Below are 23,663 nucleotides of genomic sequence, written 5' to 3' on the forward strand. Positions count from 1 at the left end.
TCAACCAGTGTGCTGCGGCACACTGGTGGGCTGCCAGAGGTCCTCAGGTGTGCCGCGGGATCATAGGAGAGAAGGGCTGTCAGATGAGCCTGATCCCCTGGCCAATTGTACATCGGCACTGTGAGTTAGCTCAGTCAGCCTCAAAAGTTTAAGTAATGAATGGGCTGTGCTCTCTTCTTCCCCCTACAGTGCAGTATCCAGCTAAAAAAGAAAGGTACTGTGCTACAATGTTTTAAAGAGCTTCATACATGTCTCTGTGTGTACCTGTGTGTACATGTGTGTACGTGTGTGTATGTACATGTGTTTGTGTGTGTGTGCATGTGTCTGCATGTGTGTGTGCCATCAGAACTGCTTTTGTAGGGCTTGTATGTGATAGCACCAAGGACTGCTGCTCCTCTGAAAAGCAATCCATGATCAGATCGCTTTTCAAAGGCATTTAACAGGTGGTAAAGAGGCACTATGTTGCCCCCTCACCACCTGTTTTAAGCCCGTAAATGCAGCATTACCACACCGCAACCGTGCAATTCACACAGTTGCGGGGTGGTTGCAGTGCAGCCCCATTCACCCTGGGTATACCTACAGCTGAAACCACAGCATGTGTACACCCCCAGCTGCTGCCTCTGCATGTGACATGTGAACAAGCCCTTGGTTCACATCTGCGTGGCTGCGTGCTGTTTGTAGGGCATTCCAATTGATTTCAATGGGCTTCCCTACCCGCAGAAATGCAGGGAAAGAAGTCCCCGACCCTTTTTTTCCAAATTGCGCAGCACCAAAAGCACCCCATGTTTGCCAATCTGTGGGGTACCATTAAAAGTTAATGACACCTCTAAAGAGCAGAGCATTTGTCTGTGTGTCAGGAACGAGCGCCATTTTGCGCGTCATACAGTAATGCGAACCAAGCCTTGGACAGTGGTGCCTCACAGACTGAAAGTACTTTTCAAGGGCGACCCGACTGGGAAAAGGTTGAGAAACACTCAGCTAAACCATTTCAATACTTTAGCCCTATTTACATGTCTCTGGATCACAGGCAGGAAAATGGCTATTTCCATTTTCAGCCCTCCAGCTTTCTGAGTCACCTGCCTGCTCAGTGGAGAGAGATAATGATATGGATTGGTTTCCCATTATGCAGGGTAGAGGTGGAGAGCGAGCCCCATTCACACCTAAGCATTTTGAAGAGAGTTTTTCTAGAAGTGTTTCAACACTTAGCACTCAGATTTCTGTGATAATTTATTGTGCCTATTCACATCGAGTAAAGTCCCTCAACACTCAGAAAAAGCACGGGAGCTTCTTTGTGGCATGATTGTGTGTTTTTGGCCCCAATAAAAATGTACATATGTTTGTTTTTCATGCAATTTCACACCTAACAGCCATCTCCTCCTAGCTTTCACTAGGCTAAAAAACAAAACAAAAAAAAAACACGAGCTTGAAAAAGCAAAGTAATTAGTGTACAAACATTCAAAAAAGCTCAACTGTAGATGCCAATGCTCAAGTGTGAATGTCCAGTCACCTCAGTATGGAATGGTAAATGCCTGTGTGACCACCATGGCTGCCCTCTTGGATACATTGGAGAAACGAATGTGGACATGGAGGGACAAGAAGTGTGTTATTCACAAGATCAAGAAGTGTAAAAAAAGCCTTGAAAAAAAAAGAACATTTAACATATGCACTTCATCTAATGACTGGCAAGCTGAAATATAGAACATTTTTGTTTTAGGATTTTGAAATGCTTTAAAGCATAACTCCACTTTTGCTGAGAAAAAAAACATTGTACTGGGTGATCTCTGAACATTGCAAGGATTATAACAAACTTTGTTGCAGATTCCTTTTTGTTATTCTGAAGAAATTATTGTGTGTGCCTCTGTGCTGAGTGGGTCAAATGGGAGTGGTTTCATACGTATCTATCAGCTGTGGTAGCTGCAGGGCTCTAATGAGGAAATCTGCTGGGCCTGCATCCCTTTAGACGTGTTCCTATTGGGAGTATCTCACCAAAAATGACATATTGCATGGGATGCCAGAAATCTGACTTATATCTTAAGCAGACCTCTGGGAAAGTTGGTGAGCCAATCACACAAGCAGGAAATTAGGTTTCCGGGGTGTGGTCAGTACATATTCTGTGTACAGAACAGCTCCCAGTAGCCATACTGCATCACTGACGAAGTCCCGTTGGATGTAACGCGTATGGGAGGAGTAGTTTACTGACGTCATCCCCCTGCTATCTCATGGCGTGGACCAAGCGTTGAGCTGTCCGCACACTACCCACTGCCTGTTTTTACAATCGTCTTGCTAAAACAATACCCTACTGATAAACCTGAAGCACGATTGGTTCTCATACAAGGGGATTGCCAGGAACAGTCGGACTACTGAGGAATCTTTCTTTTTGGTGTATTCAAGTGTGTTTGACCTGCTGGTGATACATGGGTCTTACAGTCAGGTGAGCACATTGGATTGCATATTGGTGAAGGGTTTGTCACCTGAAGTGGATCAGTTTCTCTGGCACCCTCTCTTTTTCACCTGTCATTGGATTTCATCTGTTTATAAAATGGACTTATAAAAAGGGACTTTTGGGCCTCATTGTTACATGTATTTGTCATAGGTTATATGCAATTGATGTGTGATAGACATTTAATTCATTGCGCTGCACTGTTTTTCTATATATAGATGCCAGAAAACTGACTTGTATCATAAGCAGACCTCTGGGAAAATTGGTGAGCCAATCACACAAGCAGGAAATGATGTTTCTGGGGTGTGGCCAGTACACATTCGGTGTACAGAACAGCTCCAGGTAGCCATATTGCATTGCAATTTCAGAAAATACAACAGCTGCAGATTGAAAAGGAAAGGTAATTTTTAATAACATTCAATTACAATATAGCTTGTGTTGCAATTGTATAAGCTATATTCTTTTTTCTTTATTTGCTATTTTTTGTTACACTTTAAAGAAGTGCAGGAAAAAAAAAAAAAAACATACATATATTCTCTCCTGCAGCAGTAGTCTGATGCTGAATCTGTCCCCCACTGGCTTTAAGCATGAGTCATCACATGACTGGTCAGTTCTGGGGTCCCCTCTGAGCATAGATGGAGGACTGTCATTCACGGCTCTGCCCCTTCAGCGATCACTGGAGTGCCAGGCAGTACATGGGGCAGGGGTGGCTACCTCAGGCTTTCAGTGATGTGCTGAGAGGCTGGGCAAGCTGCCGGTCAGGAATCTGAGTGGATCCCGACATTATTTTTAAGAACCCCCCAGAATCTGCAGCGACTCCGATGTCAGCGAGGTTTAGCCATAATTCTCTTTTAACTGATTTATTTACTACATGAACACACCATATTTTATCATCAATCTCTACAGAAATCCACAGCACAGGCCTAACATAACTAACCACACTCTGCTTTGTTCACCTTAGCTGACCTCTATTCTTGCAGTAGATCACATATTATTTTAATCTTCCATTACTACATGAACTTTGCAGAGGAATTTCGCTTTTGAAACAATCCAATAAATCTGCAACAATGTCAACAATTCTGTGTTTTTCTGTCAGTATGGGGTGCTATGTGTACATTCATGAGGAAGAAGAATGAACTTAAATGATTTTAGCAAATGGCTGCAATATAACAAAGAGTGAAAAATTTAAGGGGGTCTGAATACTTTCCGTACCCACTGTATCTCCAGATAATGGACTACTGGAGAGAAAACCCAAGCAAACCCAAAAACTCAGTGCCATACTTTGGTGCAGCCCTATAAATCCAGGGAAAATGGCCTTCTGTTGTCCATGGTATGCAGTCAGTCATGCTCTATTTTATCATCTTGAATACATGGGAGAAATGACAGCTGGATCTTCAGTCAATGCTGGTTAAGAAATAGTCCCCCATAGGTTACAGCAAGTTTCTAAATAAGGGCTCTTTCACACGGACGTTCCGTATGTCCGTATAGCACCCCATCCGTTCGCGGGTGATATACGGACATAATGCATGTCAATGGGACCATCCGCTGACATCCGATTTGCGTCTTTTCAGTTCTGTTCCGTTTTTTGGAAAAGAACCCTATTTTTTCTTCCGTTTAAAAAACGGAAAGGACGCATAATCAGATGTCAGCGGTGTCATCCGCTGACATCCGCAATCCCTTAGACATACATTATGTCTGTATATCATCCGCAAACGGATGGGATGATATGCGGACATACGGACCGGATGACACAAATGTCAACCGTGTCCGTAGGAAAAAAAAAAAAGTGCCGGAGCGGATCGCAATACGGTCCGCTCCGTGTGAAAGAGGCCTATAGCGATTGTACAAAATCACTTTGTAAAACTGAAACAAAAGGCAACACATTTATAGCTATATAAAAAAAAAATACATTATAAATACCCTTTAACTAAGAGATCACATTTCTTGTGCTTCCTCTGTTCTCAGCTCCAAAAGAGCTGTGGGTAGAAGAAGCAAAAGCACACTAAGGCTGGCCATACACTATACAATTTTCTTATTCAATTTCCTTTAGATTTACCTTAAACTATGTAGTGCAAGGGCCTGCCTGACTGCATGCAAATTGAAAGTGTTTAGGTTTGACCCTATATTACATGGTTTTGGTAAATCTAAAGGAAAGTTGAACAAGAAAATTGTATAGTGTATGGCCAGCCTTAGCTTCCCTGTGAATGGATTTGCAAAGGGGGCATGTCAGGAAAAGTCTGATCACTGGAGGAGAGTAGGCTGAGAATTGACCATGATGAGACTCTCCTGCTTAGTGAGGTCAGTTTTTATCTCTTGCCGACTGCTTAACGACGATTTACGTTGGCAGTCAGCCCCTTACAGGCAAAGCAACGTAGGTCTAAGTCGCTAGCCTGTGAGGGTCTAGGGAGCGAGCGCGCGCCACGGGAGGGGCGCTCCCGCTCGCTCACAGACCCCCCCGCGTGAGTGACCGGCGGACCCGATGTCCGCCGGTCACTCGCGATCGTCGGTTACAGCGGGAGAAAGGCAGGCGGCTAATGTAAACAAAGCCGCCTGTCATTCTCCCCTGTGTAACAGCACAGATCATACGGTCCTGCTATGTAGGACCGTAGATCTGTGCTGTTACACACACAGCCACATCCAATCACAGTTAGAATCACGCCCCTAGGGACACACTTAACCCCTCCCTCTCAAATAAAGTTAACCCTTCCCTGCCAGTGTAATTTTTACAGTAACCGTGCATATGTATAGCACTGATTGCTGTAGTAATGTCACTGGTAACCCCAAAAGTGTCAAAAATGTCAGTCAAGGGTCCGATCTGTCCGCCGCAATGTCGCAGTCCCGCAAAAAAAAAAAAAAAATTGCAGATCCAATGTCGCAGTGCCGCAAAAAAAAAAAAAAATTGCAGATCGCCGCCATTACCCGTTAAAAAAAAAACAATAAAAATGACAAAAATCTTTCCCTTAGTTAGTAAACGCAATAACTTTTGCGCAAACCAATCAAAATACGCTTTTTGCAATTTTTTTTTACCAAACATATGTAGCAGAAAACAAACTGGCCTAAAATGTTAAAAAATTTTGATTTTTAAATTTTTTTTGATTTGGGGAATTTCATATAAAAAAAATGCGATGCATACTAGCTCATTATGCCTTTGTCTTTCAGGTATTTCTTTTTTTTTATTTTTTTTCTGAGGCTTTACAACTGAGAACTAAAAAGTCTGGAAAAGTTGTTCAGAAATTGGATCAATGGCTTTTTTTGACACTTGGGTTTGTCCTTTGTCACAGTGCCCCTAGGTACCATTTACAAATAAAAACGCAACCCTTGTTTTTGTGAAGGAAGTGAAGGAAGTGATGACCTGTAAATACCTTGTATTTTCCAACCTACAGACATGAATATGGTGTGTGGAGAGAACATACAACCAAACTGTACATACAGAACACAATGGCATTGGGGGGCAGAGGAGAGGTCAGACAGGGAGATCCACAGGGGTCTTCTCTGCCACAATATCCAGCATTTCCACAGCTGCTGCCGGCACACAGCTCTTTATATCAGAACTAATCTGATGTGGCAGCCTCATAAATATTCATATTCAATTTATTTATGGCCAGCGTTTCCACGCATGTAACGGACAGCGGGAATATTAATGTGGATAATTCAGTGTGTCTAGCTCAATAATTATTCACAGAAGAGGGTTGTGGCAGTTCGCACATTCCTGACTATTACTGAACACAGATCTGAGATCCATTTCAGATTTATTCATTTATCGCAGGTATTTATATAGTGCTGACTGACAACTTACGCAGCTTTATACGTACACTTACCGACCACTTTATTACACCTGTTCAATTGCTTGGTAACACATGTTGTTAACCAGCCAATCACATGGCATTTCAATGCATTTCGGCATCTAGATGTGGTGAAGACAACTTGCTGAAGTTCAAACCGAGCATCAGAATGGGGAAGAAAGGGGATATAAAGTGACTTTGAATGTGGTATGGGATTTTCTCACACAACCATCTCTCAGGTTTACATAGACATGGTCCAAAAAAGAGAAAATATCCAGTGAGCAGAAGTTGTGTGGACAAAAATGCCTGGTTTATGTCAAAGATCAGAGGAGATTGGGGAGACTGGTTTCAGATGATAGAAAGGCAACAGTAACTAATAACCACTCGTTACATCCAAGGTATGCAGAATACATTCCTTAAATGCATAACACATCGAACCTTGAAGCAGATAGGCTACAGCAGCAGTAGACCACACTGGATGCAACTCCTGTCAGCTAAGAACAGGAAGCTGAGGCTACAATTCATCAAAACTGGACAATAAAAGATTGGTAAAACGTTGCCTGATCTGATGAGTCTCGATTTCAGCTGCGACATTCAGATGGTAGGGTCAGAATGTTGCATAAACAATATGAAAGCATGGATCCATCCTGCCTTGTATCAACAGTTTAGGCTGATGGTGTAATGGTGTGGGGGGATAACTTTTTGGAACACTTTGGGCCCCTTCGTACCAACTGAGCATCATATGACACTGTCTGATTATTGTTGCTGACCATGCCCATCCCTTTATGACTACAGTATACCCATCTTCTGATGGCTCCTTCCAGCAGGATAATGTACTATGTCACAAAGCTCCAATCATCTCTCCACTGGTTTCTACACCATGACAATGAGGTCACTGTACTCCAATGGCCTCCACAGTCACCAGATCTCCATCCAATAGAGCACCTTTGGGATGTGGTGGAACGGGAGATTTGCATCATGGATGTGCAGCCGACAAATCTGCAGCAACCGCGTGATGTTATGTCTGTATGAACCAAAATCTCTGAGGAATTTTTCCAACGCTTTGTTAAATATATATAAAAAATGAAATATCCGCGCTTAGACGAACTTAGAGGTCAAAGGGTTAATCAAGGCTGTCAGCTAGGTAAGTGGATTACAAACTTATATTCATAAAAAAAGGGGTAAAAGCAGCGCCAAGATAAAAGTATGTGGAACAAAAAATCCCAAACAATGCAGTCCACAATAGTCCAACATAGGAGAAAACCAAAGACCAGAAAATAGTCCCGGACACCAGTGCCGAAGTCAAGATCAGTAGACACCCAGTAGTGAGGACACTCCAAACCGCTTAGCAGATAGCAGGCAAATTGGGCATAAATCACTCTCAGAGAATCCACACAGGGAAAGCTGGATAAAAGACTGGAGGATGATCAGACCCGGACTTAATGACACTCCCACACAAACGAATATAGGTGTAATGGACACCTTAAGAGATGGAAAAGACCAATAGTGTAGACTTCACAAAAACTTTTATTATACTAAAAGAACAATACTCACATTTTTGCAAAAGTGAATAGACATTTCATAAAAACCGCGGTGTAACATGGCGTGCTGGACGTCTGCGTCGCCTTACGCGTGTCGTCAAATGGTTGACATCATCAGAGGCGGACCTCCTTGCTGCTATCTTCACATGTGGTGTTTGGTTGCTCTGTTCTCCTAAGAGTTCTCCATAGGAGAACAGAGCAGCCAAACACCACATGTTTTGTTCCACATACTTTTATCTTGGCGCTGCTTTTATCCCTTTTTTTTTGTTAAATATATGCCACAAAGAATTAAGGCAGTTCTGAAGGCAAAGGGGGAGGGGGGGTCCAACCCGGTACTAGCAAGGTGTACCTAATAAAGTGGCTGGTGAGTGTACATTGACATCAGTACCTTCACAAAAAGAGCTTACAATCTAAGGCTCTGATATCAAAATGCTTACACACAGGCTCCATTTAACCTACCATTGTGTCTTTGGAGTGTGGGAGAAAACCTACACAAGTACAGAGAGAACATGCAAACTCCATGCAGATAGCGTCCTGGCCAGCATTCAGACCGATAACCCCATAATATTGTTTGTATGAGGCTTCTTTATCCACTGAGCTATTGAAAGGGATCTATAATGTATATTTAATGGTGCAAAAATTTCTACTGAAAAGTAATCATTAAAGTGACACTCCTATATAGTCTGTTACATTATATCACATCAATATATAGTCTCTCTATCCAACATCTCTGCAGAACACCTACTGAGAACTCAGGAGAAGCCACACTGTATGGTTTCAGTCCACGCTAACCTACTACCATTGTGAGGAAGACAGGAAAGCACAATCACACTGCATAGCGTTTAATCACCCCAAACCCATCTACTAGCAAAATAAAAACCGATAAAGCACAACGTAGAACTACTAACTAGGAGGAACGGCCTCATACAGTGAACAGCCAGGAGTAATGTCTGACCCATTCAGTCAGTACAATCTATAAACATTTTTAAACATTCACAATCATATTTCAACAATAATTACCAATAATATAATTTACATTAAAACCCAGCTCCAGGAAACGTGAAAATTCTCCTTTGCATTGGGGTTACCACCCTGCAAGGATTACTTGCTCATTTAAGCCTAAGGGGGCATGGAAAAGTAGACTTACTTATCCGACCCATGCAATGTCTTCTCCCCCATGCTCCAGCAGTCTAGGGTCTTGACGTCATCAAGACCATTGCAGGGTCCATAGCCTTGCATTGCAAGTTAGGACACAGAGAGACAGTCCACCACCTGAGAATTGGAGAGCACTGTCTGCTGGGGAGAAGAGGATCGGTAACAAAAAGTACATTAGGGGTGCACTCAAACTGCAGTTTTAACCGTGCCCAGGCATGGTTCACCAACTTGGTCCTGTTCACTTGTGTGGTGTGAGTGCTCCAGACTGGGCCCAGGAATGTTTAAGCACTCAGAAGAGGTTGTCCTGGACACAGGTCACTTGTGGTCCAGTACAGTTTGCTTCAGTGTGAGGGAAAACCATGCCTGAGCACAGAAGTCTCCACAGATCACGGAGCACAGAATTCTCCACAGATCACAGAACTCTCCACGGAGCACAGAAGTCTCCACAGATCACGGAGCACAGAACTCTCCACGGAGCACAGAGCACAGAACTCTCCACAGATCACGGAGCTCAGAACTCCCCACAGATCACGGAGCTCAGAACTCCTCACAGATCACAGAGCACAGAACTCTCCACAGATCACAGAGCACTAAACTCCCCACAGATCACAGAACTCTCCACGGAGCACAGAACTCTCCACAGATCACGGAGCACAGAACTCCCCACAGATCACAGAGCACAGAACTCCCCACAGATCACAGAGCACAGAACTCTCCACAGATCACGGAGCACTAAACTCCCCACAGATCACAGAACTCTCCACGGAGCACAGAACTCTCCACAGATCACGGAGCTCAGAACTCCCCACAGATCACAGAACTCTCCACAGATCACGGAGCACAGAACTCTCCACAGATCACAGAGCACAGAACTCTCCACAGATCACAGAGCACAGAACTCTCCACAGATCACAGAACTCTTCACAGATCATGGAGCACAGAACTCTTCACAGATCACGGAGCACAGAACTCTTCACAGATCACGGAGCACAGAACTCTTCACAGATCACGGAGCACAGAACTCTCCACAGATCACGGAGCACAGAACTCTCCACAGATCACGGAGCACAGAACTCTCCACAGATCACGGAGCACAGAACTCTCCACAGATCACGGAGCACAGAACTCTCCACAGATCACGGAGCATAGAACTCTCCACAGATCACGGAGCATAGAACTCTCCACAGATCACGGAGCATAGAACTCTCCACAGATCACGGAGCATAGAACTCTCCACAGATCACGGAGCACAGAACTCTCCACAGATCACGGAGCACAGAATTCTCCACAGATCACGGAGCACAGAACTCTCCACAGATCACGGAGCACAGAATTTTTCCACAGATCACGGAGCATAGAACTCTCCATAGATCACGGAGCACAGAACTCTCCACAGATCACGGAGCACAGAACTCTCCACAGATCACGAAGCACAGAACTCTCCACAGATCACGGAGCACAGAATTCTCCACAGATCACGGAGCATAGAACTCTCCATAGATCACGGAGCACAGAATTCTCCACAGATCACGAAGCACAGAACTCTCCACAGATCACGGAGCACAGAACTCTCCACAGATCACGGAGCACAGAATTCTCCACAGATCACGGAGCACAGAAGCAGGGATCACTGTGGTCTGGTTGACAAAAGTGATGCTGTAGGTGTGCCTATGGTTTAAAACACTTCTTTTTGGCCCAGTGTGAGTGGAGTAGTCGGGACAATTGAATTTGGGAATAGTTCTGTTCATCTGTGCCCAGTGTGGGTGAGGGCTCATTCACCCATACTTCAATACCCTGTGTTTAAGCAGCAATTAAAGCCTCATACCCACCCTTCAATGCCTGCCACAAATATCACAATGGGCACCACACAGTGCAATACACACAGGAGCGGTAACATTGTGTTGTGTTAAAAATGAAGCAGCAGGTCACTTTCATAAGGCATCAAGGCTTATCAGCTGCCTCCATCATTTCAATGGTAACGCTCCATAACTGCACCTATAGAATTTACTGTGCGTTAGTGAAGCATTTATAAAGTGTTAGCTGGGCATTGGGGAGAGACAGTGCAGGTTCCTGTATCCCAGAATGCACTGGGAAATAGAGAACTAGGACACAGCAGCTCCAGCCACTTCCTGTTTGTACAGAGCAGCCGTGTGGTAACAATTTGAGGTTAAGTGTATGGAAATGCCCCTGGAAATTCTCTTCAACACTATGGGATGCACCCAATATTGGCACAATACCCTCCTATTTTTTTCCGCTGGGGCATAATTTCCATGATCTTCTTGAGCTGGACTGAACCAAGCTCCAAAGAGGTCAAAGTATACAAATCTATTTGCAGAGAAATCACAAAAATGCTGGTTCTCACACCACAACCTAACCACACCTCAAAGGAGATCATTTCCTATACATCTCTTCCCCTTTAACCTCTTAATGATGAGTGCACACAAACACTTGCAGCCTCTTGGTGGCCAAGCCTTGGTGCCAAGCAGCCGCATATTTGCGTGCAATAGAGCTGAAAGCTGTGTCGAAACTGCACATCCTGCGCACTCCCGACACAGTTAACGGTGGCTAACTGACCTATCATGTGACAGCCAATCACGGCGGTAAGGTGGCCATAAGCCCCACCTCCCGGCATTCTAAAGCCCTTAAGGTGCTGGCTGGCGCTGGCTCTAAGGGGTGAAGCACTGCCCTCTAGAAAAACAACACTTTCATAGGCATTCAACAAGCATTCTTGATACTTTTTCAGTGCTTCAAAAACACAAAAAAATCACGGCAAAAACACATCATAAATGCTAGAATGATGAGCAATTCTTCATTTTTCATATTCCACACACGCCTGAATGAGCCTTAACCCTCTCATAGATGTACACGAGCAGTTAACTCTGGAAGAAATTTCAGTTTCCCCAGAGTTGGGCTTTAAAGCTAAAACATTGTGGGAGATCCAAAACCCCGTATAATACGATCAAATTGATTAAACGCTTAACCTCAATTTATCTAGGACATCTTGCAATAGTTAGCAAAGATATATTGATGGTTACATCTAGAGCTGCACGATTCTGGATAAAATGAGAATCACTATTTTTTTGCTTAGAATAAAGATCACGATCCACGGCGAACACTCTTTCACATACAAAAAAAATTGGGCTAACTTTACTGTTTAGTTTTAGTGCATTTCTTCCCAAGAAATTGCGTTTGAAAGACCACTGTGCAAATACAGTGTGACATAAAAGATTGCAATGATAACCATTTTATTCTCTAGGATCTCTGCTTAAAAAAAAAAAAAAAATATATTATATATATATATATATATATATATATATATATATATATATATATATATATAGGGGTTCTACGTAATTATACTGACAATACTAGTAAAAATACTGACAAGTGTCAGAAAAAGGTTTAGTCAATACTAGTAAAAATACTGACAAGTGTAAGAAAAAGGTTTAGTCTTTAACCACATGCTGACCAGCTGCAGTACTTGTACGGCGGCAGGTTGGCTCTGTCCCACGAAACGACGTAGCTGTACGTCGTTCCGCGGGACCGCCAGTGGGAGCGCGAGCTGATTGCGGGGAGCCGCAATCGCTTCCGGTGGAGACAGAACAGCGGTCTGCCGTTGTAAACAAGGCAGACCCCTGTTCTGTCAGTGACAAACAGGGATCCTGTGTTCATGCAGAAAGCCTCCCCCCCACACACACAATTAGAAAGCACCCCCTAGGGACACATTTAACCCTTTGATCGCCCCTGGTGTTAACCCCTTCCCTACCGGTAGCACTGATTATTGTTCTAATGTCACTGATCCCCCCAAAAGTGTCAAAAATGTAATATAGGGGTCAGATCTGTCCACCACAATGTCGCAGTCCCGCTTAAAACCGCTGATCACGTCATTACTAGTAAAAATAAATAAATAAAAACATAAATCTATCCCCTAGTTTGTAGACGCGATAACCTTTGCGCAAACCAATCAATATACACTTATTTGTTTTTTTGTTACCAAAAATATGAAGCAAAACACATTATGGCCTAAAATGATGAAAAAATGAGATTAAGTTTTATAGCAGAAAGTAAAAAAATGTTTTTTTTTTAAAGAATTATTGCTCTTTTTTTATAGCGCAAAAAATAAAAATCTCACAAGTGATCAAATATTACCAAAAGAAAGCTCTATTTGTGGGAAAAAAGGACGTTCCTTTATTTTGGGTACAGCGTCGCAATTGTCAGCTAAAGTAACGCCGAGATGTATCGCAAATAATGGCCTGTTTATTAAGGGGGTAAAACCTTCCGGTCCCAGAAGTGGTTAAGAGGTTAAACTGCCCTCACTTACAGAGGGAAGTTCATTCCTAGGATATAAAAGAACAAAATGATACATTGTAAAACATTGTGTTTATAGTTATCTCCCAGCCTTGACAATGTTGATAAACATTTGCTGGAGGCTCTTTTTTTTTGACAGCTGTGAGTGAGCAGAGAACACCTCTGCACTGTATGAATCGAGGAAATGGCGTTTTAAGATCGTGAGGGGGGGGGGGGGGGGGGGGTGAATCAAGATCGCAATTTTTTTAACGATTAATCGTGAAGCGCTAGTTGCATCACATGGTGAATGTTATCTAATGAGAGCATTTTCTCTTTGTTTTTATGAATGTAAATTTTAAATCTTTTGTAACGAACATTGTTATTTTATACTATAATTAGATGTGGCCATTCCTCTCTTGGTACCAGTAAAGTCTGACGTCACATTTTTTTTTTCTCTCCAATGATATACACTGCTCAAAAAAATGAAAGGAACACTTTTTAATGAGAGAATAGCATCAAGTCATTGAAACTCCTGGGGTATTGATCTGGCCAGTTAAGTAGCAGAGGGGGTTGTAAATCAGCTGCTTTGGTGTTAAATTAACAGGTGCACTGGATGGGCAGCAATGAGATGACCTCCAAAACATAAATTGTTTTACAGATGGAGGCCACAGACATTTTTTTTCCTACTCATCTTTTCTGACTGTTTTTCACTAGTTTTGCATTTGGCTAGGGTCAGTGTTACTACTGGTAGCATGAGGCAATACCTGGACCCTATAGAGGTTACGCAGGCATTCCAACTCCTCCAGGAAGGCACTACGTGCCATTGCCAGAAGGTTTACTGTGTCTCCCAGCACAATCTCAAGTGCATGGAGAAGATTTCAGGAAACAGGCAGTTACTCTAGGAGAGATGAACATAACCGTAGAAGGTCCTTAACCCATCAGCAGAACTGGTATCTGTTCCTTTGTGCAAGGAGAAGCAGGATGAGCACTGTCAGAGCCCTACAAAATTACCTCCAGCGGGTCAATGGTGTGAATGTCTCTGACCAATTAGAAACAGACTTCATGAGGGTGGCCTGAGAGCCTGACCTCCTCTAGCGGGCCCTGTGCTCACTGCCTGGCACCGTGGCGCTTGATTGGCATTTGCCATTGAACGCCAGAATTGGCAGGTCCGCCACTGGCGCCCTGTGCTTCTCGCAGTTAAGAGCAGGTTAACCCTGAGCACACATGACAGATGTGAAAAGGTCTGGAGAAGCTGTAGAGAATGTTATGCTGCCTGTAACAATGTTCAGCATGACCAGTTTTGTGGTGGGTCAGTGATGGTCTGGAGAGGCATATCCATGGAGGGACAAACAGACCTCTACAGGCTAGACAATGGCACCCTGACTACCATTAGATATTGGGGTGATATCCTTGAACCCATTGTCCGACCCTACGCTAGTGCAGTAGGTCCTGGGTTCCTCCTGGTGCATGGCAATGACCGGCCTCATGTGGTGAGAGTATGCAGCCAGTTCCTGAAGGATGAAGAAAATAATAACAGTGAATGGCCTCCCCATGCTCGCCTGACCTAAATCCAATAGAACACCTCTGGGACATTATGTTTGGGTCCATCCGGTGTCGCCAGATTGCACTTCAGTCTGTTCAGAAGCTCAGTGATGCCCTGGTCCAGATCTGGGAGGAAATACCCCAGGACACCATCCGTCGTCTCATTAGGAGCAACCCCGACAGTGTCAGGCATCCATACAAGCACGTGGGGCCATACAAACTACGGAGTACCATTTTGAGTTGCTGCAGTTATAATTCAGCAAAATTAACTAGTCTGCTGCATCATTTTTTCACTTTGAATTCAGCCCTCTGTAGGTTGATGATTTTTATTTCCACCAAACTATGTGGCACCCGTTCCTTCCTAACACATTACCCAGTCCATTTCAGTATTGATATCCAGCATTAAATGCTTCCCCTTTGAGATCTGATGTGTTTTCAAAGTGTTCCTTTAATTTTTTTGAGCAGTGTATATGGATGAGGTACTTTTTCCTAGCCTTTTTTTTTGTAAGTCAAATTAATTAAGTCATTACTAAATGTTTTTTGAATACATTAGGCTCAATTCACTAAGCTAAGACGAAGATAGGAATCTTTGTTTAGGCAACATGATTGTAATTTCGAAATCTCAACAGACACAGCTGAAAAGAACTGCCGCATCTTGTTTTTTCTTATCCTGGTGTGCTAGCTTTGTGAATTGAGCCTATTAAATATAAATATCAGAACTAGTATTATACGAGGTCTTCCCAAGATCCCCATTACAAAAGCCCTCAGACAAAGGGAGAGAAAAAATTAGCCTCTACTACATTGCACACGCTCATCAGTCAGTCTGTTGACAAGAGGAAAAAGCAGAATGAACGCAGTGATGATCTCATTAGTGCTGCTCCTTAATGTATAACTAAAGGCAAAACTTTGTATTTTTTTGAAGATTTGGATAAAGTAGAGAGGGATCAGAACACCTATTGGGTTTTATCGCTGTCTGTGTCTCTAAGTTGATTCACCCTCTCTATTTGTTCTGTTTACTGTTATCATCAAATGTGAAAGTAAAAGAAAATCCACACATTTTGGGTTGACATTAGAAATGTAAGAGAGGGGAAATCTTTCAATGGGGACACTAGTTCTGGTGACACCTGAGGGATTTACTCTCATTTTCTGTTTTGACTATGGGACAGGGAGTGAAGGGAAATCTCCCCAATGGGACACAGATGACAAAAAATAAGATGGACAAGGGTTGAAACTTAGCCTACTTTAACTGCCCAATCAGCATGCAGGAGGGTGTGTCATTGTCCAAATGGTACAGTTTAAAGCCAAACTAAACCCTCCTATCATTTACAGCCAAGAAAGCTGCCATCTTAGCCTCTGTTTGATCTGCAGCTGCCATGGTGTTGCACATTTGATCAGTTATGACACCAGATGGCTTGACGGGTAAGCGCACAAGCAACCGTGACTGCCAACATTTACAGCATGCCTTGAATGCAGTCTTGGTGAACAGTTGAACTGATGTTTGGATCTCCATAGAGGCGTTCTAGGACTGTTTTCTGCAGTGTGTCACATATCACAAGACAAGTTAAAGCGGAGCTCCACCAAAAAGTGGAAGCTCTGCTTGTCTGCCTCCTCCCATCTCTGGTGCCACATTTGGCGCCTTGTTTTGGGGGGGGGGGGCTACCTGGTTTTGACAAGTACCTGAAGTTCAGCCCTCACTGCCGCAGCCAACCCATTGAGAAAACGCAGCGCGATTTGCGCTTGCACAGGCGCTTTCCTTTACCCAAGATGGTGGTGCCAGCACCCGAAAGCCGATTCAAGAATCGGCTTGAGTAAGGACACCGTGGGATCCCTGGACAGGTAAGTAGTATTTGTAGCTGCTGACTTTTAATTTTTTGGTGGGGGGGGGGGGCTGGAGCTCTGCTTTATGTATATGTACTTCTACTGTTTTAAACTTGTATAACAAAGTCATAGAAGAAACGTGACTTGATCAATGTCATCATATCTAAGACTGGCGTAAGCTTAAGCGGAATAAACATATCAGATTTCTTTGACTCACTGATAAGGTAGTGAGGCCAGTGTATGCCTAGAATAAATGACAAGTCTATGTTTAAATTGCGTAAGAAAATTCTCAATGAAGCTACTCAACAGAGCTTCTAATTACTCGTATAAGTACAGAAAAGTGTGGAGTCTTCAAAAAAAAATAAAAGGTTTAGTCAGCCTTGGACCTTACATTCTAAGACTAACCGCAGACTATAAAAATAAAACGTAGATGATCATAAAATCATGGCAACAGCCAAAGATGCAAATAATCATTGATTTGAAAACGGAACCATTTTCCTGAAGGTCATTCATTGTTTGGGATTATGTGTGCTAGGGAATAATGCAGATGTCACAGCAATCTTACTGCCCGCTACACTGCAATCTGTCACACTGATGGCCTATCTCATTAACACACAAGGGTTACAACCTCTGTTAGGTTTTCGCTGCGGCCTGTGGCTCCTTTGGGGATCTTTTGCCCCAATTTCCTGTACCAGTATTATTTTGTGCCAGTGCCTAACAATGTGTCAAAGAAACAAGCTATGAAAACACAATGGAGGTTCCAGCCCTTCCTCATTCTATCAATACCCCCAATAAATTCTCTTTAATTTGTTTTGCAGCAAAGCAAAATAGAGAGAATAGGGTGCAAAAACATTACCCCTCCCTCAAAACAGATAGTTACAGTTTGAAGCAGATTTATAAACCTGATTGAATCTGTGTTATACAACTTATTCTAAAATTTCACAATCAAAAAAATATTATGAAATATTGTTTCATATACCTGCAAGTAACAATGATTGTGATTCATCGGAAATGTTCTCCATTTTTTTTAAATCTAGTATATCAGCAAAGAAAATCTTTTCCTGCAGAACAAAGTGATCTAAATTTTGACACATTAGCAATTCTTCCAGTGCACGTCATTATCAGCTCAATTAACAGACATTAGAACAGAAAAGATCTCAAACTTGGCACTCTCCCTTACAGGATCTGCAAGTTTACCTTGTAAATATTTCAAAGCCTTCTGCCAGCGAGGGCACAGCGGCTGCGCAATAATTACAATCAAGTCAGCCAGCTAGGCATGAATAATGAATGGCGAAGGGTTGGCGTCTACCCATGCTTCTTCTCATAGGGGTTGCCCAGCTCAGAGGCAGATAAACTTTGTTCAGCTCAACTGCAGGGCATCCTCTAACTGTAAATAGCAGAGAATGGCAGCAGGGCTGGCAGCCACTGTGAGATGAGCAGCTTTGTTGCCTCTTAGCAACAATTAGCCATTATTTTCTAACTATGACCTCACACAGTAAAGTGTGAAAGTGCCTAGGAAGAGCCTACACACAAACACTGATATATTAGCATGTACAATGATCAGTCCTCACAGTATTGTACAAGGGAAACAATTTAAATTAGTGCCACTGGTAGAAGAGTATGTTAGCAGCAGACTTTTCGGCTAAGCTACCTTCTGCTTCTGTGTATACTTTATTCCAAGCATGGAATTAAAGCACCTGTAGATAGGAGATGACAGCTGTCTAATCCTCCTGTTTTCGCCAGCTTAGAATGTGATCTTGTGTCTATGGGTCGCCCTGACAATTGGTAACTGTTCGGAGACAAGCAACCTGACCGGTTAGAATCAATTGTTCCACCCTGATAAACTGACATTGGGTGCACCGTCCTCTCCTGATGATGATATCAATGTGTAAGGGCTGCAGGGCCAACCTTTGAAAGTATATGGGGTGCTCTGTAGACACCTTGCACTGAAGCAGATCAGACAATTGGTAACGTTTAAAAATCAGGCACAGCATGCAGATACAGATATCCAGCAGTGCCATAGGCAAAAAATCTGACCAGACAGGGCCGGCCCTACCATGGGTCCCACTGGGTCCAATGGACCCAGGCAGCACTTGAAGAGGGGCAGCAAATTGACTCCCAAGATTTTTTTTTTCCAGCAGTTTTGTGTGTCATCAGTTTGCGGCGCATTACTGGTGGCACTTTCCCATCTCATACTGCCGCCCGTAGTGCAAACTAATGAGTATGAGGGGGTGGAACGTCCCGAGGGGGTGGAACTAATGAGTATGAGGGGGTGGAACGTCCCGAGGGGGTGGAACTAATGAGTATGAGGGGGTGGAACGTCAGACATCAGCGCACTCCATCTCACGCAGGGCAGGCTGGATCTTCTAGGGCGGTGGGCATGGCAGACACAGGAGTGACAGGAGGACTGAGGACAGACAGTGAGTGTTTGGTGGACCTATCCGGTGGTGAGTTATGGAAGAAGAAAATAGTATATATAATTATTTCAAAATGTTATCTTTATATAAAATAATGGATGTGGGGGGCCTTTTGGTGGGTGTAATTTTTTTTGGGGTGGACAGCATTTCATTCTTGGACCCAGGCAGCAAAATGTCTTGGGCCAGCCCTGTGACCAGAAGTCGTCTTCATGGAAGAATTGCGCCCAAAAGCCATACTTCCAACATGGAAACAAGGCTAAGCGACTCAGCTATGCATGGAAACATAGAAACGGGGTGCAGAAGAATGGCAGCAGGGGCTCTTGGCTGAGGAGTCAAATGTGTACTATTTGGCTGTAGCAGGAGGCAGAGGAGGCAGTATGTTGGTGAAGGGCTGGAGTGGTACAATGAGTGTCTGCCGGCAACAGTAAAACATGGTTGAGGTTTCCTTGCAAGTTTGGGGCTGCATTTTTGCAAAAGGGGTTGGAAATTTGGTCAGGATGGATCAATGGCCATCTCAATGCTGAGAAATACAGAAAGATACATATCCATCATGCCATACCATCAGGGAGGTGTGTGATTGGCCATAAATCTATTTTGCAGCAGGACAATGACCCCAAACATACAGCCGATGCCATTAAGAACTATCTTTAGCGTAAAGAACAACAAGGAGTCCTGGAAGTGAAGGTTTGGCTACCACAGAGCTCTGATCTCAACATCATGGAATCGGTTTGGGATTACATGAAGTCACAGATTTAAGGCAGCCTATGCCAACAGAAGATCTGCGGTTAGTTCTCCAAGATGCTTGGAACAACCTACCAACTTCCTTCAAAACTGTGTGCAGTGCACCTAGAAGAATTGATGCAGTTTTAGAGGCAAAAGGGTGGTCCCATCAAATATTGATTTGATTTGGATTTCTCTTCTGTTCATTTACTTTCCATTTTGTTAATTGATAAAAATAAACTATTAACACCTCTAATTCTGAAAGCATTCTTTACTTACAGCATTTTTTCATACCTGCTTAAAACGTTTGCACAGTACAGTACATGTTGGGATCCACCAGGATTGTTGACAGGCAGCTGGCTCAAGCACTCAGCTCAGCGCTGAGAGCCCTAGCCAGCTGCTCCCGCCAGCTCCACAACCCGGCACTCCAGTGAGCACTGGAGGGGAAGAGCAGGCAGTGGTGATTGATAGTCACTGCTCTCTGCTCAGATCGGAAGGGGAGAACTAAGCAATGAGTGGTCACATGATCACTTCTTGGGCTAAGATGACGGGGGACCAATGCTGCAGCAGGTAACTATTTTTTTTTTTTTTTTATTACATTCCCAAACTTCTCCTTTAAATAGAACTGAAAACTTAGTGTTAAGGTGCTTCTGGTGAAGCCTCAAATCACATTTCAAATTGCGCAGGTGAGAACAGGGCTTTGTTTGCATGCTGGCTTTTAGCTTAGGCAGGCCCACTAAATCCCTGCGGTTCCTGGTACATTTATTTTCTGAATGGTGATGAAAATAAAGGTCATGGGTTCCAAGGTCATCAACACTGCCTTCTGTAGTGCTCGGAGAGGAAAGAAGCACAGTAAAAGAATCATGTAACAAGAACTTGAAGTACCTGACTCGTGAGCAGGGTTGTCAAAAGCATCTCTTTGTCAAATCTTAAACAAAACTCTTTAGTAAAAGAAGATGTGTTTTTAGGCTGTATTTGCAACACATCTAAAAAGATGATACTCTTGTAAGCTATATCTGTTAAAGATTTAAGGCTTACTGTGCAGGGAAAAAGAAACAATGAAATCATTGCAAATGCCTTTGCTTTCAGATGCTTGAATGTAATGTCAGTGACAAAAGTGCGTAAGAAATGCTGCATTCATAAAAAAACAACAATGTCTTTTAGAAGCTTCAAAATCTCTGCTTCAAATACATTTGAGAGGTGATTTATAAATCTCCATGTCACCAAGCCCTAAGGGTCCACAACACATTAGATTTCTGCTAAAGTGAATTTATAAACCAACATATCCGCAGAACAGAAAAGTAGAGGGATTGTTTACAACAACTACGTAACATCTTCCTTGATTTTCAACCTGCATTAGAAAATTAAAAGCAGCAGGAGTCCCGCTGCTAAGGGAAACACCATCATCTTTGCTACAGTCTTTATATAGGAAATCACCTTGGGGTGCTAACTTTAAAAACTATTTAAAAGGCAGCAGGAGTGATACAGAATATTCATGGCTTGGGACCTTTATCATTTAGAAGCATGCACCAGTGGGCACACAGCTACCCCTTTAGTCTGTGCACAGCTCCTAAATAAGCACGGCTTTTCATGCTGACGGAGGAAGCAGCAGTTTCCCAGCTGGCAATCCAGCAGCAGAGAAAGAGGACCAGTGATTCAGCAAGATTTGGGATGGAAAAACTGTCGGGAGACATTCTTACTAAACACAAGCCTGCAACATATGAGACTTTCGCTCAGAGCAGATGGGAGAGGGGATAAAACCAAAGGAAATGCCCTTCTGGCTGGATGTTAAGCTGAAAAGTAAAACAGAGATTCACTTCATAATTTTTGCATCTCTTGCATCTCTGTCCCAGAGTGTCATTGGAATCATCATGCAAGATTTATTACCACTAGGCAGTGGGCAATCTGTAAATGGCTAATTCGGTGACGTACCTGAATTGGATCAGTTACACATCATAAGCATGACAGCTCTGCCTTCCTCAAGTGCTAGTTGAGCAAAACTAGCATGGGAAACAAATGTCAGCGGGGTAAGATCTGTTAATAGTTCCACAGAGACCCAACTTGGATGAGAAAACCTGAGAAGAATAGGGACGTGCTGCAGTAACAGGGTACGTAAGGAGAGCTAATCAGAAATAGACAATCACTGGCATCATCAAAAATGTTGGACTGCATCAGCTCCTGGGCATGCACTGACAGAGGTCAACAGGAAGAGTATATCTGGCACCTTCTGCCAACCTATGTGGGCACACAGAGTAGATGAATTGCAGAGAGAATGAAACTCACCTCAATGAATGAGGATGGTGGCACTGCACCATTCTGCTGACTTCCTGAAGGACGCTGGAGGAGGAGAAAAGCAAAGCAGCGTGTTTGGTGCCAGCCTCATACTGCAGTGTGTGCACAGAATCAGACGCACAGGTATCTACCCACCAGACTTACAGCTGCAGACACACAGTGTGCCTCCGCCACTGGGGGGGAGGAGGGGGACGGGAGGAGGTGTAGACACTTTCGTTTTTTCATTAACCCATCAACTTCAGCACCTCCTCTGCAGCTAGGACTCAGAACAAGGAATGCACCGCTAGGGACTAAAGCCAGAAAAAAAGCTAGAGCCAGAAATTATGAATATGCTAGGGTGGCAAAGTTGGCAACATTCTCCAATGATTACCAAGCATGCTTCGCTGTACGTTTTGATTATCCAAGCCCACCATGACTAAGCACACCCATCAGCAGCATCACACATGAATGCATCTAGATGAAAAGAATTGCATCTGAAATGGTGTGTTTTGGGGAATATTGACCTCAAAAGCCCAGAGATCAAGAAGCAGAAATAAGATCTCATATAATGAATAATGAGATGAAATTGTGCTCTAGTTCAATCATGACAAATGAGGACAATTGTATAGAGCATATCAGTGTTCTTAAAATCAGAGGCATTGCCAACAATGCAGTACACATTACCTGACTACGCACTATACTGTGATTCATCACAAAGCAGCCCGCCAATCAGCAAGCTGCTGCAGCTCAACAATGTAACCACAAGTTACATAGAAACAAAGAATCACACTGCTTTTGTTTGTTGTTCAGAAAGTGATGGCAAACAATTTACAGAAAACCAGGACACTGTTCACTCTCCAAGCCCCAGCTCCAACTAGGCCTATTCTATTCCCCTAACAGGTATAAAGCCATACTGCTAACTACTTAAAGAGAACCCGTCACCATTTGAACAAAAACCACTTTAAGAACGGAAGGATTTGCCCCCTTATAACCAGGCCCTATTTTGCAATTCGGCACTGCATTACTTTGACAATTGCGCAGTCTTGCAATGCTGTACCCAAATAAAATTGACGTCCTTTTTTTTCCCCACAAATAGAGCTTTCTTTTGGTGGTATTTGATCACCTGTGCGATTTTTATTTTTTGCACTATAAAACAAAAAAAAGTGGCAATTTTGAAAAAAAAAAAAAAAAAAACACAATATTTTTCACATTCTGCTATATGACATTGTTAAAAAATTAAAAAATCTAAATGTAACATTTTAGGCCAATTTGTTTTCTGCTATGCATTTTTGGTAAAGAAAAAAAAAAAAAAAAGAAACGCAATAAGCGTATTTTGATTGGTTTGTGCAAAAGTGATCGCGAAAGTTATTGCGTCAAACTACAGGAAAGATTTATGTAATTTTTATTGTTTTTGTTTTTTTTACTAGTAATGGCGGCGATCTGCGTTTTTTTGCGGGACTGCAACATTGTGGCGGACAGATCGGACCCCTGACTGACATTTGACACTTTTGGGGGTACCAGTGACATTACTACAGTAATCAGTGCTAAAAATATGCACGGTTACTGTAATAATGACACTGGCTGGGAAGGGTTTAACCCTGTGGGTGATCAAGGGGTTAAATGTGAGTCTAGGGCAGTGATTCTAACTGTGGAGGGGGGGGGGGGGCGTGGCTTCTGAAATGACCATAGA

At 43.2% G+C, this 23,663-nt stretch overlaps 1 protein-coding gene across 6 annotated transcripts in view; it reads right to left on the minus strand.

Moving 5' to 3' along the window:
• TANC2 (tetratricopeptide repeat, ankyrin repeat and coiled-coil containing 2) overlaps positions 1-23,663 on the minus strand; it is a 773,447-nt gene that overhangs the window by 271,874 nt on the left and 477,910 nt on the right. The window contains exon 1 of one of the 6 annotated variants that reach the window (XM_082271260.1): positions 21,986-22,152. The exons of the other annotated variants lie outside the window; for them this stretch is intronic. The gene's annotated coding sequence lies outside the window, so the exon portion shown is untranslated. Of the gene's footprint in view, positions 1-21,985; positions 22,153-23,663 lie in introns of those variants that run through there. 6 annotated transcript variants of the gene reach the window in all.

Source organism: Pelophylax lessonae (assembly GCF_965119305.1).
Source record: "Pelophylax lessonae genome assembly, chromosome: 11".
NCBI classification, from domain to species: domain Eukaryota; kingdom Metazoa; phylum Chordata; class Amphibia; order Anura; family Ranidae; genus Pelophylax; species Pelophylax lessonae.